At 42.9% G+C, this 14,957-nt stretch overlaps 1 pseudogene across 1 annotated transcript; it reads left to right on the top strand.

The window, feature by feature from the left end:
- Positions 1 to 6,683: 6,683 nt before the first annotated feature.
- Positions 6,684 to 13,983, top strand: LOC309973677 (hypoxanthine-guanine phosphoribosyltransferase-like; annotated as a pseudogene). Its single transcript has 2 exons — positions 6,684 to 6,781; positions 13,281 to 13,983. The product of its transcript is annotated as a hypoxanthine-guanine phosphoribosyltransferase-like (transcript).
- Positions 13,984 to 14,957: the final 974 nt, after the last annotated feature.

Here is a 14,957-nt window from a genome sequence, read left to right as displayed (position 1 = left end):
CCTCGCACAGAAATGAAGACGCAACACAGCAAAAATAAATTAATTAATAAACTCCTACCCCCAACATCTAAAAAAAATTAAAAATTAAAAAAAATAAAAGAACAAATAGTGTGATTTGACTTGAATGAAATGTCTATAATTGGCAAATTCAAAGAGACAGGAAATAGAACAATGGTTACCAGGGGCTAAGGGAAGGGGGAAAGGGAAGTTATAGCTTAACTGTTACTGTTTCTGTTTGGGGGATGAAAAAATTTTGTAAATAGATAGTGGTGGCAATGGTTGCACAACACTGTAAATGTACTTAATGCCACTGAATTTTACACTTAAAAATAGTTAAAATGGCAAATTTTATGTTAAACATATTTTACCACACATGCATGTGCACACACACAAAAAGACACCACCAAGTGTCTTTGTTGGTAAGGATGTGGACCAACCAAATTCTCACACACAGCTATTGGGAATATGAAATGGTACCAACTGCTTTAGAAAACAGTTTTGCAGTTTCTTATAAAGTTAAGTACACATCTCTGCATGACCCAGCAATTCCACACCTAGGTTCTTACCTAAGAGAGATAAAAATGTGTCCACACAAAAACTTTACACAAATGTTCGTAGCAGCTCTATCCATAATAGCCAAAAAATGGAAACACCCCAAGATTCGTCACTAATAGAATACTATTCAGCAATAAAAAAGAAAAAACTATGGATACACAAACATGGATGAATCTCAAAATAACTGAGTGAAAAGAAGCCAGGAACAAAAGAGTACATATTATATGTTTCCATTTGTATAGAATTTTAGAAAATACAAACTAATCCACAGTGACAGAAATAGATCAGTGTTTCCTTGAGGGGCAAATGATGGTGGGAGGATGGATCGTAAAGGTCACGGGGCAACTTCTGAAATTGATAGAAATGTTATGTATCTTGATTGTGGTCATAATTTCATGGGTTTATACATCTTTCAAAATGCAGTGTACACTTTACATAGATGCAGTTATGTACATAAATTATACCTCAATAAAATTGTTATTAAAAAAGAAGTTCAGGGCTTCCCTGGTGGCGCAGTGGTTAAGAATCCGCCTGCCGATGCAGGGCACACGGGTTCGAGCCCTGGTCCGGGAAGATCCCACATGCCGCGGAGCAACAAAGCCCGTGCGCCACGACTACTGAGCCTGCACTCTAGAGCCCACGAGCCACAACTACTGAGCCCGTGTGCCACAACTACTGAAGCTCGCGCGCCTAGAGCCTGTGCTCCGCAGTGAAGCTACCGCAATGAGAAGCCTGCATGCTACAAAGAAAAGTAGCCCCCGCTGGCCACAACTAGAGAAAGCCCGCACGCAGCAACAAAGACCCAACACAGCCAAAAATAAATAAGAAAATAAAAATAATTTTTAAAAAAAAGTTCAGTTTGTAGCTACATGGCATATCAAGGTATCATGAGGGGCAAGAATACTTTATTCCCTTTCACTGTTGTTGCTTAATTGGGCTAAACAAAAATGTTTGGTGACTTCCAAGTACTACCCCTCATTTGTACAAGACCTAACTACTCAACCAGCTCCTTATAAAGTGTCACCTTATAAGGTGTTGCAGTGAGGTCGCTAGTTCAAAATGCCTTGATTTCAGTCCAATGTTAAATCACGTTGAGATGGTGATTTAAATCTATGCTCTTTTTCTACTTGATGCAGCAGTCCAAATTTCAAACCCAATCTAATTATAGATATTCTGTAAGGACACCCTGATCTCCTCTGGCTGGAATGCAGTGATCAGAAGTGAGGTTTTATGATTTTATTGCTTTTCTTAATTGCCTTGGATCAAGGGTCAGGTAGGAGACATGCACTTAGGGAGCATAGAAGGTTCACATCATTCATCAGAATGACGACAGCCCATAAATGGCTGGTTCTTATTTTCTGAGTGCAAGATTGGGGGTTGACAAACTAAACAAAGAAGAAAATAATCCTTGCCTAAGCTTCTGGTCTGGACAGGAACTTGGTCCAAAAGTGACTGTTTATTTGTTAGGCAGTCTTTTTTTTTTTTTCATTTCATTTTTTCTTGATTGGAAAAACTAAATTATTAAGATAGGAATAGTAGTAGTTTGGCCATCGCTGGAGGGGAGACTAGGATATAAGATAGTTTGGTGGTAACTAAAAGGCAAAGAAGGGAGGCAGTCCCCAGAGTTGGAATCTGGATGATGAATGAGATCACATCAACTAGCTGTTTAGCCTCCTTTCTGTACTTCAGTTTCCCTTTCTACACACACACACACACACACACACACACACACACACACACACACACACACACACACACACATACATATATGGCTGCGCTGTGGTGCACGGGCTTACTTGTTCCGCGGCATGTGGGATCTTCGCGGACCAGGGATCCAACCCGTGTCCCCTGCACTGGCAGGTGGATTCTTAACCACTGCGCCACCAGGGAAGTCCCCTCTTCTATACATTTTTAACGTAACTTCAAACTTTAAAATCCTCTGATTCTCTGAATAACCAAAAGCTTTCCACTTTCCATCACTGAGGAAGGACAACTTGGATGTCTGTATTTGCTGGATAAATGCAATAGTTGCATTAGGGTGGATAAGGGTCCTTTGAAGCTGTGCATGGGAGGAAGACGTGGAGTATACTAATCGATTCATAGACTTTGAAGTACCCACTGTGCCCAAAGCCCCTTCGGAGGAAGAGACTGGGCCAGGTGGTTCCTTCTCAACAAGGTGCTAAGCTATGTGTTACATCATCCTGAAACTCTGGCCACGGTTGTTTAGATCTGGGGCTTGGTGCCCTAGCCTGATGCATTTCTTGAAGCCTGAACATGAGGAAGGATAGTGATCTGGACAAATGTCTAGTCTCCAAAACAACATAGAATCGGGAGTTTCAGTAAATAGTATCTGCCTCAGCAGGTCCTGTCTCAGCTCTTTTGAATTTGGGGTCCAGAGTTTGCATCCAGCCCTGGCAAATAGGAAGGAGGAGAAGTCGAGCAGACATCAGGGAGACCGCATAGGCTGGAGTCCCACAAACAACAGAGCCTGTAGAGCAGAGACCTGGGACGTCCGTCTGGCTCTTGAGAGTCACCAAGACCCATCGCCCAAACAACACTCCGTTTCCAGAAGGCTTGGCGCTTAGAAAACATTCTTTATTATAAGTGCTCCTTATACTTGGTGACCTGGGAAGAGGTCTCTTCCCTGCAAATGAAGAGAAACAAGCTATGCAACAGACGCCTGGCTGTTTAAAACCATATTCTTTTAGAGTTATTAGTCAGTGTAGGCACTTTTGTGTCAGAAATGAAGCTGGGATCCAAGGAGTTAGAGTGACTTCCTTAAGGTCAAGATCAAGGGAGTTACAAAAGATTCTCCACCTGTGAACATGAAGTTGGAAATATCTATAGAGCATTTCTCCTGAGGTTGCCACTGGATCCTCCTCCTACTGTTTTTTTTTACCTACAACTTTGTACCCTAGATCACTGTCACTCTGGGTCTTACATGTGGAAAAGACAGCAGAGGCAGTTACTCCATACTGCAGGCCACAGGCATGGAGCAGTTGGTGTGCGGCCATCCCGTGCTTGTGTAAGGGACTCTGGGGGATCCCAGGGACAAGGCAGACCACCTATACATAGCCTAGGGATGCCAGATAAAATACAGGATGCCGGTTATTGCACGAGACAAACTTATACTACAAAATTTTGTTGTTTATCTGAAATTCAGATTTAACTGGGCATCCTATATTTTTGTTTGCTAAATCTGGAAGCCCTACCAGTGTCACAGCATAGTACAGACCCTGAGGCCGAGAGGGTGCAGCTCATCAGCATGAGAGAAGCAGAGGGGCTTAGACACGAGGAGCTCCGGGGAGCAGCCTCCAGTCCCCCCTTTCTGGATTCCCTAGGCATCTGCAATGTCTTGGTGTAAAACAGAAGACAGACCATCAGCACAGCTATGAGATCCACGTGTCTACAAAGGGACAGAATGCGGCCAGAATTTGTTGGCATTTATGTCTGTAGAACTTAAAAGTGTTTTCAATCCAAGACAAAAATGAGAATTTAATCAGAGCTTAGAATGTAATTTTAAAAACTGATTTAGTACTTTACCTGAAGTGAAAAACCTTCCAAATGTGGTTCTGTGGAATGGTTGTCTTATGGTGCCCATGTCAGTCAACCATCCAAACTCACAGAATTGTGTTTTACTCCTGGTTTTCAGATGTCACCAGCTAATAACACAAATATAAGATATGGGCTCTACTACTCATTTTGTTTTAGCTCCCAGGTCATCTTGTTTTTATTCACCCTTGTTCCAGATATCTGATTGCTGGCTGTTTCTAGCTGAAACTGAATTATTCATTTCCTCCTCTCATGAAAAAAGACGGCTTTTCTGTTTGGTGTATTCATAGGCTTAGCTTTCGATTGCCACTGCTTTTCACCAACAACTTTTCGCTCCTCTGCCTTTTTGTTTTCAATCAGTGAAAACATCTTATAATGAGAGCTTTGGTCTTCTCTGTCTGATCTTCTCTTCAGGACAGCAAACTCCATTTTCTGTTTAAAATGATTACTCATAAATAGAAGTTCATTAGCATTAGCTGTGGCCAAAATCCATCTGGTCGCTTCCCTTCTGCACAGAGTAATGAATTGGCAAAAGGACAGCAAGGGGAGGGTGCAGGGGCAGGCGAGGCTGGTCCCCGCGGAGCCACAGCCTGTGGACAGATGCCAGGCTCCTTGTGCGGGGTGAGCGTCTCTGTGTCTCACCCTCCCCAGAGCTCCCTGGCCACTGCAGATCTAATATAGGACACAGTAAATGCCATGTTTGCCTACACGTCTGCAAAGCAGCCTGGATTTGTCAGAGGAAAAAGTAAGAATAGAGGGGAAGGGCTTCCTTGGTGGCACAGTGGTTAAGAATCCGCCTGCCAATGCAGGAGACACGGGTTCGAGCCCTGGTCCGGGAAAATCCCACATGCCGCGGAGCAACTAAGCCCATGCGCCACAACTCCTGAGCCTACGCTCTAGAGCCCTCGAGCCACAACTACTGAAGCCCACACACCTAGAGCCCGTGTTCCGCAGCAAGAGAAGCCACTGCAACGGGAAGCCCACGCACCGCAATGAAGAGTAGCCCCTGCTCGCTGCAACTGGAGAAAGCCCGCACACAGCAACGAAGACCCAATGCAGCCAAAAATAAATAAATTAAATAAATAAATTAAAAACAAACAGCACCAGCTTAAAAAAAAAAAAGAGTAGAGGGGAAAACAATGAAAGATAACAGAATTTTAGAAATCATGCATTTTGAGTGTGTGTATATATGTTTTTTCCCCCATCTGGTTAGTTACTATTCAGTCTAGCAAGGCATAAGCACTTAAGGGATCAATCATCTAAATAATAATACATTTATATGGATAACATTGAAATGGTAAAAGAAAAAAAATCCCAAATGCAGGCCTGAAAGAGGACAGAGTCTGGGAAGAGATGAGAGGTACCTGTCTGCAAAAGCCTTCGTACAGAAGGTGCTCACACAGCCAACAGACCTTTGTCCAGAACCTGCGTTTCCCTTCCCCAAAGGCCCAGAGGCAGTGCTCCTGGGGAACCTTCCACAGCAACCTTTCTGTGACCTCACATACTGAGCGTTGTCTTAGCTACAAGGTGGAAAACACAGTCAGCCACCACATTACTTCTTGGGTTACGTAGGGGTTAGGACCCCCTGTTGTCCTTCCCTCCTTAAATATTCTAGCTCCTATTTCTAATGGTATTGTTTTTCCCTACATTATTTTCTATAGGATTTGTTTTTTTTAGTTCTTTTGTGGAATACTGTAGTAAAAAATGAAAAGAAAAATTTTCTTATTCCAATAAGGATAAATTGTGACAAGTGAGAAGCTGCAGAAGACCTCAACAGGAGAGAAGCCCCAGTCTTCAATTAATTCCTGGATGCCTTTCTGAGACTTCAGCTCTTGCCTTGCATAATTACAAGGAGGAATGTTTTGTGGGTACACCAATCTGAGCCTGAAGACGCCTTAAAAACACATGGCCCACTGGAGAAGGGGCTGGGAGCTGGGGCTGGAAAGGACGCAGAGCCTGTCTTCAACAATTATTAATGCATACCACCAGAGTCAGTTAAGCCAACGAGAAACCAGGCATTGGCGAGAAAGTCTTTTGTCCTCTTCGGTAATGTTTCTAAATCTACAGATAGTGACAAGGAAGTGAGGTGCATTATTTTTCATATTTTCTAGTAAGTTACAAACAAAATTATTGACATGCTATATATATATTTTTTTCGGTACGTGGGCCTCTCACTGTTGTGGCCTCTCCTGTTGCGGAACACAGGCTCCGGACTCGCAGGCTCGGCGGCCATGGCTCACGGGCCCAGCCGCTCCGCGGCATGTGGGATCTTCCCAGACCGGGACATGAACCCGTGTCCCCTGCATTAGCAGGCGGACTCTCAACCACTGCGACGCCAGGGAAGCCCTTGACATGCTATTTTAATGCATGTCATCTTTCCTGCATCACTGAGTCGCCTCGGGTCGTTGAAGCCGATCATTGGGGGAAAGCTTGGCTCTCGCCCTTGAAAAATATGTAGTGCTGGTGGCTTGGAGACGGCCTTCCTTACAACACAGGGAGGCTGACAGCATGGCAGGTGAGGGTTGAGCAGTGCCAATCTGGGGTGAGGACCGACTGGCACCCATATAGCTTCCAAGATGGACCCCATGCTAGAGGATGGCGAGCTGGGGAGAAGAGGCTTGGAACAGGCAATGAGAATTCTCAGAGGCACAGAGGTGAACCTGGCTTGCACCCGGTGAACTCCCAGACAATCAGAGCATGACTTCCCTCTCCTCTCCACCAGTCAAGGGCTTGCAAGTTGCAGGCTCCCTTACCAATCAGAGCCAGGCCCTCTTCTCCTCTCTTTTCCTCCAATCAGGGCTTGCACCCTCCCCCTTGCCCACCAATTCCCCTGCCAAAAAGAGCCAAGCTTCCTACTCTTATCTTCCAATCAAGGCTGTGGACAAAGAAAGTCCTTTTCATCAAAACCCACATGAATTCCTTCATGCTCTACACGGGTGGTAAACCTCTGCATGAATGCTGTACCTCCAGGGGTTTGTTGTTATGTTACTATGTTTAGAGGAAAGAAGAGGAGAAAAGCAAAGAGAAGGGAGGGCAGGGGAAAGGTAGGGCAATTTTTAGGAGTTAAACTTAGTAGGATTGTTCTGTTTTTTAAAGATCCGTATGTGTGTCTTGAAAACAAGGAACCCCCCCTCCCCAAGTGCAGATGTGGCTTCAAGCTCACTGTATCAGAAGGCCCCAGATTCTCTGGGCTTTGCCTACTCGGCATGGTCCCACTCTGGACCACGTGCTCAGCTATCTTATTCCCCTTGTCTCCTCCTTCAAGCCCTTTGGGTTGACGCTGTTTGGGAGTGTTTGCTTCGGCTCCCATTCTACTTCTGCAGGAACCTTGTCTTTCACGTTCCCCTTTGCTCCCATAAAACCAGATTCATGTAAGGCCCGCCAGACCATTTCACTGGTCAATAAGAGTCTGAAACATCACAGGAATAAATCGAAAACATATGCTTTAACTCAGATGTTCCCGGGACTTTTGACATTACAGGTAAAGAACATTTTTCCTAACCCATTAAGTGGAATTTATTGCCCCTTGAAATACAAATCTCTTATTAAAGAAATCAGTCCAGTGCAGTCCCCCGAGTCATTGCCTAATAATATGCGTGTGCAAGTGGAGTTTTATTTGGGAGGAGCCTGATGAGGACAAGGGAAGAACAATGTACAGGTTACAAACATTTACAATTAAAAATTTTTATTCTAAGAAAACCAGTCTTATAAGTGCTTTGGCTCCCAGGACCCTGGCAGACAGAGATCTGTAACTGTGAAAAAGAATCAAGGGTTTAGTGGACAGTCGTCAAAAGCCGCTAGTGGTATGTGAGTCCATGTGCTAATGCCATGCCTTAGACTACATTAATTAAAAATGTACTTTATAAAACCAGGATTGGGTGCTGAGCACAGTGGTGTGCTGCCAGAGCCTGCTTTGCAGGAAGACTTGTTGCCTCAGCTGCTGGGGGTACTGTGGTGAGATTACCTGGTGACCCAGCTCCAGTTCTAGTTGAGCTACAAAGATTCCTGGAGATAGTTGCTCAGGTTAGGTCTGTGGGTTTGTTTCATAAATAAATTCCATGGCAAACTCACATTGTTTATCCTCAAATAAGAGGTTCCACAGGCTAGGCCTTGACGGAGAGGCTGCTTTTCTGCATACAGGTTATAGGCATTAGGAATTGCCTCACCTTCTGAGAGCTGCCTCTCCAAGGTCACACACCTACCCAGGGGGCCACATCCAGTGATGGATCAAAGCCAGAGGTCCTTGTGGGCTCTCCAAGGCTGTGGTTGAGCCTGTACTCAGGTCCACTTCTCCCTCTGCCCACTCCTGCTTTGGCCCCCTCTCTTCCACAGGTGTTGATCTTGAGGACGCTCCTCTATAAACATCCTGCCCCCTAAATTCCACTTCGGAGTGTTCCAATTCTCTGCTCTGTGCTGGTTATAGCACACTTGCAGAGCTGCCTTCAGAAACTGGACCAAGATTTTGTTCAATCTACAAATCTCACTGTTAGTCAAAGCTGCCTGAAATGAAATAAGCATCTTGTGAAGGTGAGGAGATCTTCAAAGAGGAGCTGTTCAAAGAAAAACACTATTGGAAAGATGAGTGGGATGTGAAGGGGTGAAAGCAAGAATCCTAAGGGTGGATGGACTGGATGTCCTTTAGGTCCCTTCCTGCATCAAGATCTTAGTATCTGTATTCGTTTGCTAGAGCTGCCATAACAAAATACCACGGACTGTACGGCTTAAACAGCAGAAATTTATTTACTTACTGTTTTGGAGTCTAGAAGTCCAAGATCAAGGTGTCAGCAGGTTTGGTTTCTTCTGAGGCTTCTCTCCTTAGCTTAGCAGATGGCTGCCTTCTCCTGGTCTTCAGATAGTCTTCCTCTGTGTCTGTGTCTTAATCTCCTCTTCTTATAAGGACATCAGTCATAATAGATTAGGACCCACCCATATAACCTCATTTTACCTTAATTACCTCTTTAAAGACCCTATTTCCAAATAGAGTCACGTTCTGAGGTACAGGGATTAGGACTTCAACATAAGAATTTTGGAGGGCCACAATTCAGTCCATAACAAAATCCCAAGATTTTACTCTATCCCAGATATATAGTACCCTTTAGCATACATCCAGCCCAGTGTTATAAAAGATCAAATTCAGTATTTAGTTACATAAGACAGAGTTGGCCAGGTTATGTTTGAAGGAGCTACAGAATTTAAACTGCTAAACAAGTAGCCAATCTTAGCCTTTTAAAACGATGTTGCCTTCTTATCTAGTAGCTATGAGTATCATTATATCCACTCTACTTCATCCAGGAATCTTAGCACTGGCCAGGCCAGCCAGTGTATTTATACCAATGTATACACACAAACACAGACTCTACACCCAAGAAGGGACAAGGGGAGTTTTTGGACATAATAGGATAACTGGATTTTCTGGGGGTAGGATCTGAGTATAAAAAGAAAAAGGCTACTATGATGGCTTTACCTCTTGTATTCACTCACTATTCATTTATTCATCCCTTCAAACACTAATCATTGTGTTCCAATTACCTGGTAAGCATTGTGCTAATTGATTTGGGAAAAGTAACCTTGTAAAAATCAAAATCCCACCTCCAAAGAGGGAATATTTTGGTAAGACAAATAAGCTGTGCTGCAGTAATGATGATACCATAAAGCATGGGCTTCATCATCAAAAGGACTGGGCTCCACCTCCTAGAGAAATGGAAATAAAAACAAAAATAAACAAATGGGACCTAATGAAATTTCAAAGCTTTTGCACAGCAAAGGAAACCATAGACAAGACCAAAAGACAACCCTCAGAATGGGAGAAAATATTTGCAAATGAAGCAACTGACAAAGGATTAATCTCCAAAATTTATAAGCAGCTTATGCAGCTCAATAACAAGAAAACAAAAAACCCAATCAAAAAATGGGCAGAAGACCCAAATAGATATTTCTCCAAAGAAGATATACAGATTGCCAACAAACACATGAAAGAATGCTCAACATCATTAATCATTAGAGAAATGCAAATCAAAACTACAATGAGATATCATCTCACACCAGTCAGAATAGCCATCATCAAAAAATCTACAAACAATAACTGCTGGAGAGGGTGTGGAGAAAAGGAACACTCTTACACTGCTGGTGGGAATGTGAATTGATACAACCACTATGGAGAACAGTATGGAGGTTCCTTAAAAAAACTACAAATAGAACTACCATATGACACAGCAATCCCACTACTGGGCATATACCCTGAGAAAACCATAATTCTAAAAGAGTCATGTACCACAATGTTCATTGCAGCTCTATTTACAGTAGCCAGGAGATGGAAACAACCTAAGTGTCCATCATCAGATGAATGGATAAAGAAGATGTGGCACATATATACAATGGAATATTACTCAGCCATAAAAAGAAATGAAATTGAGCTATTTGTAATGAGGTGGATAGACCTAGAGTCTGTCATACAGAGTGAAGTAAGTCAGAAAGAGAAAGACAAATACCATATGCTAACACATATATATGGAATTTAAGGGGAAAAAAAGTCATGAAGAACCTAGGGGTAAGACAGGAATAAAGACACAGACCTACTAGAGAACGGACTTGAGGATATAGGGAGGGGGAAGGGTGAGCTGTGACAAAGCGAGAGAGAGGCATGGACATATATACACTACCAAACGTAAGGTAGATAGCTAGTGGGAAGCAGCTGCGTAGCACAGGGAGATCAGCTCGGTGCTTTGTGACCGCCTGGAGGCGTGGGATAGGGAGGGTGGGAGGGAGGGAGACGCAAGAGGGAAGAGATATGGGAACATATGTATATGTATAACTGATTCACTTTGTTATAAAGCAGAAACTAACACACCATCGTAAAGCAATTATACTCTAATAAAGATGTAAAAAAAAAAAAACAGGACTGGGCTCAAGGCTCAACTCCACCCTGGGTCAGCTGTGTGATCTTGGGCAAGTCACTCAACCTCTCTAAGCATCAGTTTCCTCATTTGTGCAATGGGGATAAGAATAACACTTACCAGTTGGCCTCTCCAAGTGGTGGGTTGGGAAGTTTTAGTCCCTCTCTTCCATAACTGCCATGAGCATCCTCCAAAGCCACCTTGAATCAGTATGAAATCTAACTTAAAAACAGCCTGTTTACTTGGCATCTCCCCCTTCCAGTTAGATTGCAGCCCTGAAGCCCCTCCTATATAGAAATCTTTGAGCTACCAGTTTGCCTCATATACTGTGACGGTTAAACAAGGCAATGCATGCAGTATGCTTTCTCATGTAAATGTCCAGTAAATGTTAGCATTATTAAGGCATTTTGCAGTGAGTAACATCAGGGTAACATCAACTCATCCCAGTCCCTTCAACCTTCATCTCAGGATCCCTCCTCAGTGCCAGACAAACCTACATAAGAAGGTCCAAGTGTGTTACTTGTAAATGATGTAAGGATTCAGAGGGATAAAGGGTCACTTTTAAATTTTTTAAGAATGAGGAATGTTCTTTGGAAGATGTAAGATTTAATCTGGTCTCTGAAGCATGGCAAATCCAAGTGGAAAGAATAACATCAACAAAGATATGTAGGTGGCGAAGGGTAAGGCGTGTTCCTGTAACGTGGGTGCCCCTATCAGATGGATCTTTGCTGGGTGAGGTGGGAGTTAAGGCTAAGAGTGAAGATTGGAGCTGAAATCCAAAGTGTTTTTATAAGATAGGCTGAAAAGGTTGAGGTTGGTATTCTGTAGTCAGTGAGGAACTACTGACTAGTGAAACGTTTTAAGCTGATAATTGAGTTGATCAGAAGTGTTTCAAGGAGATGTCTCTGGTTAGAGCCTTCGCTGACCGTTGGGGCCATGGGCTGATTTGGAGCGGAGAGAGATCAGGAGAGGGAGACCCATAGGAAAAAAGCTAATGAGATTGTCCAGAGAAGGAGGATGAGGACCTGAGCTAAGGCAGTGGCCGTGAGACTGGCAAGAGGGCTGTAGATGGAGAAGCCCACCAGGAAGACGTTCTCCTATGGGGCTTGGTGGACAATTGGTGGAAGAGATAAAGAGGGGGAAAGGAGTCAAGTATGTCATGGTCGCTCTAGCCACAAACAGAAGTAGAGGAAGTAAAGAAGAGGGGCTTAGAGAAAGAGGGAGACCTTGAATTTGTTATGAGTTATTGACAGAATTGATGAGGTGGCCAGACATTCAGAAGAAGATGTTCAGCAGACATGGAAACTGTCCATGATTCAGGATTGAGATGTGAAGTTGGAAGTCAGCCCTAGAGATGTGAGCCCCCAGCTGGGGCAGAGAAGGAGACTACTGGTATTGGTGGTGGAGGGGCACAGGGGGCATACGTAGTCAGAGCAGGGAAACAGAGGGTGTAGGAAAAGCCAGAGACAGGGGAGAGGATGCAGACTTATCATCCATCCATCCATCCATCCACCCATCCAGCCAGCCAGCCAGCCATCCAGCCATCCATCCATCCAGATGAGGGGTGTATTAAAATCTGCCCCAACAGTCCAGAAGTTCAAGCTCACTGGGAAAGGCTGACAGGAAGGAGTCTGCTAGAGGGCTGTGGGGACCAGAGCAGAATGTCTAACTTCAGGGCTCCAGGCTGCATGGACAGAGAGCCTCCAGAGATCAAGAAAATAAAACAAATCAAAGGAACAAGAAGAATCAAGTCTGGAAAAGATTTTTGGATTAGAAAAGCTGTGAGGCCAGAAATCAGATTGCAAAAGATAAAAAATAAATAGGTGGTGAAAACATGGAGAGAGAGAACATTGCTAGATTAGCAATTTTTTTTTAATTGAAGTATAGGTGATTTACAATGTTGTGTTAATTACTGCTGTACAGCAAAGTGGCTCAGTTATACATATGTATACATTCTTTACATATTCTTTTACTGTATAGCACAGGGAGAGCAATTACTTTTTTAAATGATAAGACCCAGTTTGGGGAGGAGGGGTATCCCCAGGGGATGCTCGGAAAAGGCAAACAGACACAGAGCTGGGAGAATATAAATTTGTGCAAATCTTTGGGCTCATAATCTGATAAAATATCGAAAGCCTTAAAAATGTTGACATACCCACATAATTATATTTCTAGGAATTTATTCGCATAAATAATAAACGATGGGCACATTTATGATGGCAGAAAATAGCAGACATTAGGAAGAGCGCTGGGATGGACCTCTGGCTTTCCCACATGCAGTCTCCTCACCAAGCTGCCCTCAGCCCGCGCGCCAGCCGGCTCCGTTATAGTGACCTGCAGCCCCTGCGTCGTGATTAGTGATGACGAGCCAGGTTATGACCTAGATTTATTTTGTATACCTAATCATTATGCTGAGGATTTGGAAAAGGTGTTTATTCCTCATGGACTAATCATGGACAGGACTGAACGGCTGGCTTGAGATGTGATGGAGGAGATGGGAGGCCGTCACATCGTGGCCCTCTGTGTGCTCAAGGGGGGCTATAAATTCTTTGCTCACCTGCTGGATTACATCAAAGCGCTGAACAGAAATAGTAATAGATCCATTCCTATGACTGTAGATTTTATCAGACTGAAGAGCTACTGTAGTGACCGGTCAACAGGCGCCTTAAAAGTAATTGGTGGAGATGATCTCTCAACTTTGACTGGAAAGACTGTCATGATTGCTGAAGGTATAATTGACGCTGGTAAAACGACGCAAACCTTGCTTTCCTTGGTCAAGCGGCTTAATCCAAAGATGGTCAAGGTTGCGAGCTTGCTGGTGAAAAGCACCCCTCGAAGTGTTGGATATAGACCAGACTTTGATGGATTTGAAATTCCAGACAAGTTTGTTGTAGGATATGCCCTTGACTATAATGAATACTTCAGGGATTTGAATCATGTTTGTGTTATTAGTGAAACTGGAAAACCAAAATACAAAGCCTAAGAAAGAGTTTAAGTTGAGTTTGGCAACATCTAGAGTCCCACTGAAATCACCAGTAAAATTATTATATCCTCCAGTTCTGTTTTCAGTTGCTCGGTAGAGCTTAGTGCATGTGTCTTCTAAGAATTTTATCTGTTTTGTATTTTAGAAATGTCAGTTGCTGTAGTCCCGAACTCTTCATTTGCACTATGGGCCTACGGACGATCAGTTCCCTTTGGGGGGATTGTTTTTGGACTCGTGAATGAAAATTCTCTTAAACCACATCACTATTGAATAAAAATATTGAAATTATATCTGAGAGAGACATTTAAAGAGAAGAATATATTAGTTTTTTAATTGGTATTTTAATTTTTATTTATTCAAAAAAGAACAGAAGTGATTGAATGTTGTTGATTATACCACTGTGTGTTTAGAAAGTAGGAAGCATTAAGTTTCATGTCAGTGACAGCACTTAGAGGTGCTGTTATGTTGGATAAACCACATGTCCTGGAATTATTTTAGTAGGTTTCAGTAATATTAACTGTATTTTCCCGCTTGTTCAGATTATTTCCGGTGAATCTTTGTCAAAATTCCTTTTAAATGTAGATCAATAAATTCCAGAAACCTACTACTTTTTGAATTCTTGAATGTAAAAATCCGTAAAATGAAGGCTGTCTCTTTAAAAGAAAAAAAAAAAGAAAATAGAAAACATTAAATATCTAATAAAGATTGGTTAAATACAGCCATTTTGAGATAGCAATCATCAAAATATATATTTTAGCCACATCATATGACAAAATGTCCGTGATACGTTAAATGGGAAATTATAACATAGTAAATGCAACATGCCACCAATTTTATGAAGATGTATATTGTACACCTACACCCCCCCACACACACACACAGACACACAAGAGTTTAGGCATCAACAGAGCTGTTAATGAATTTAAAAGTGGTTGTCTCATGGTAGTGGAATAATAGGTGACTTTTCTTTCTGA

The sequence above is a fragment of the Leucopleurus acutus genome, assembly GCF_964270905.1.
Source record: "Leucopleurus acutus genome assembly, chromosome: 2".
Lineage (NCBI taxonomy): Eukaryota > Metazoa > Chordata > Mammalia > Artiodactyla > Delphinidae > Leucopleurus > Leucopleurus acutus.
The sequence above is the reverse complement of the archived record's forward strand: the minus strand, read 5'-3'. Positions and strand labels throughout refer to the sequence as shown.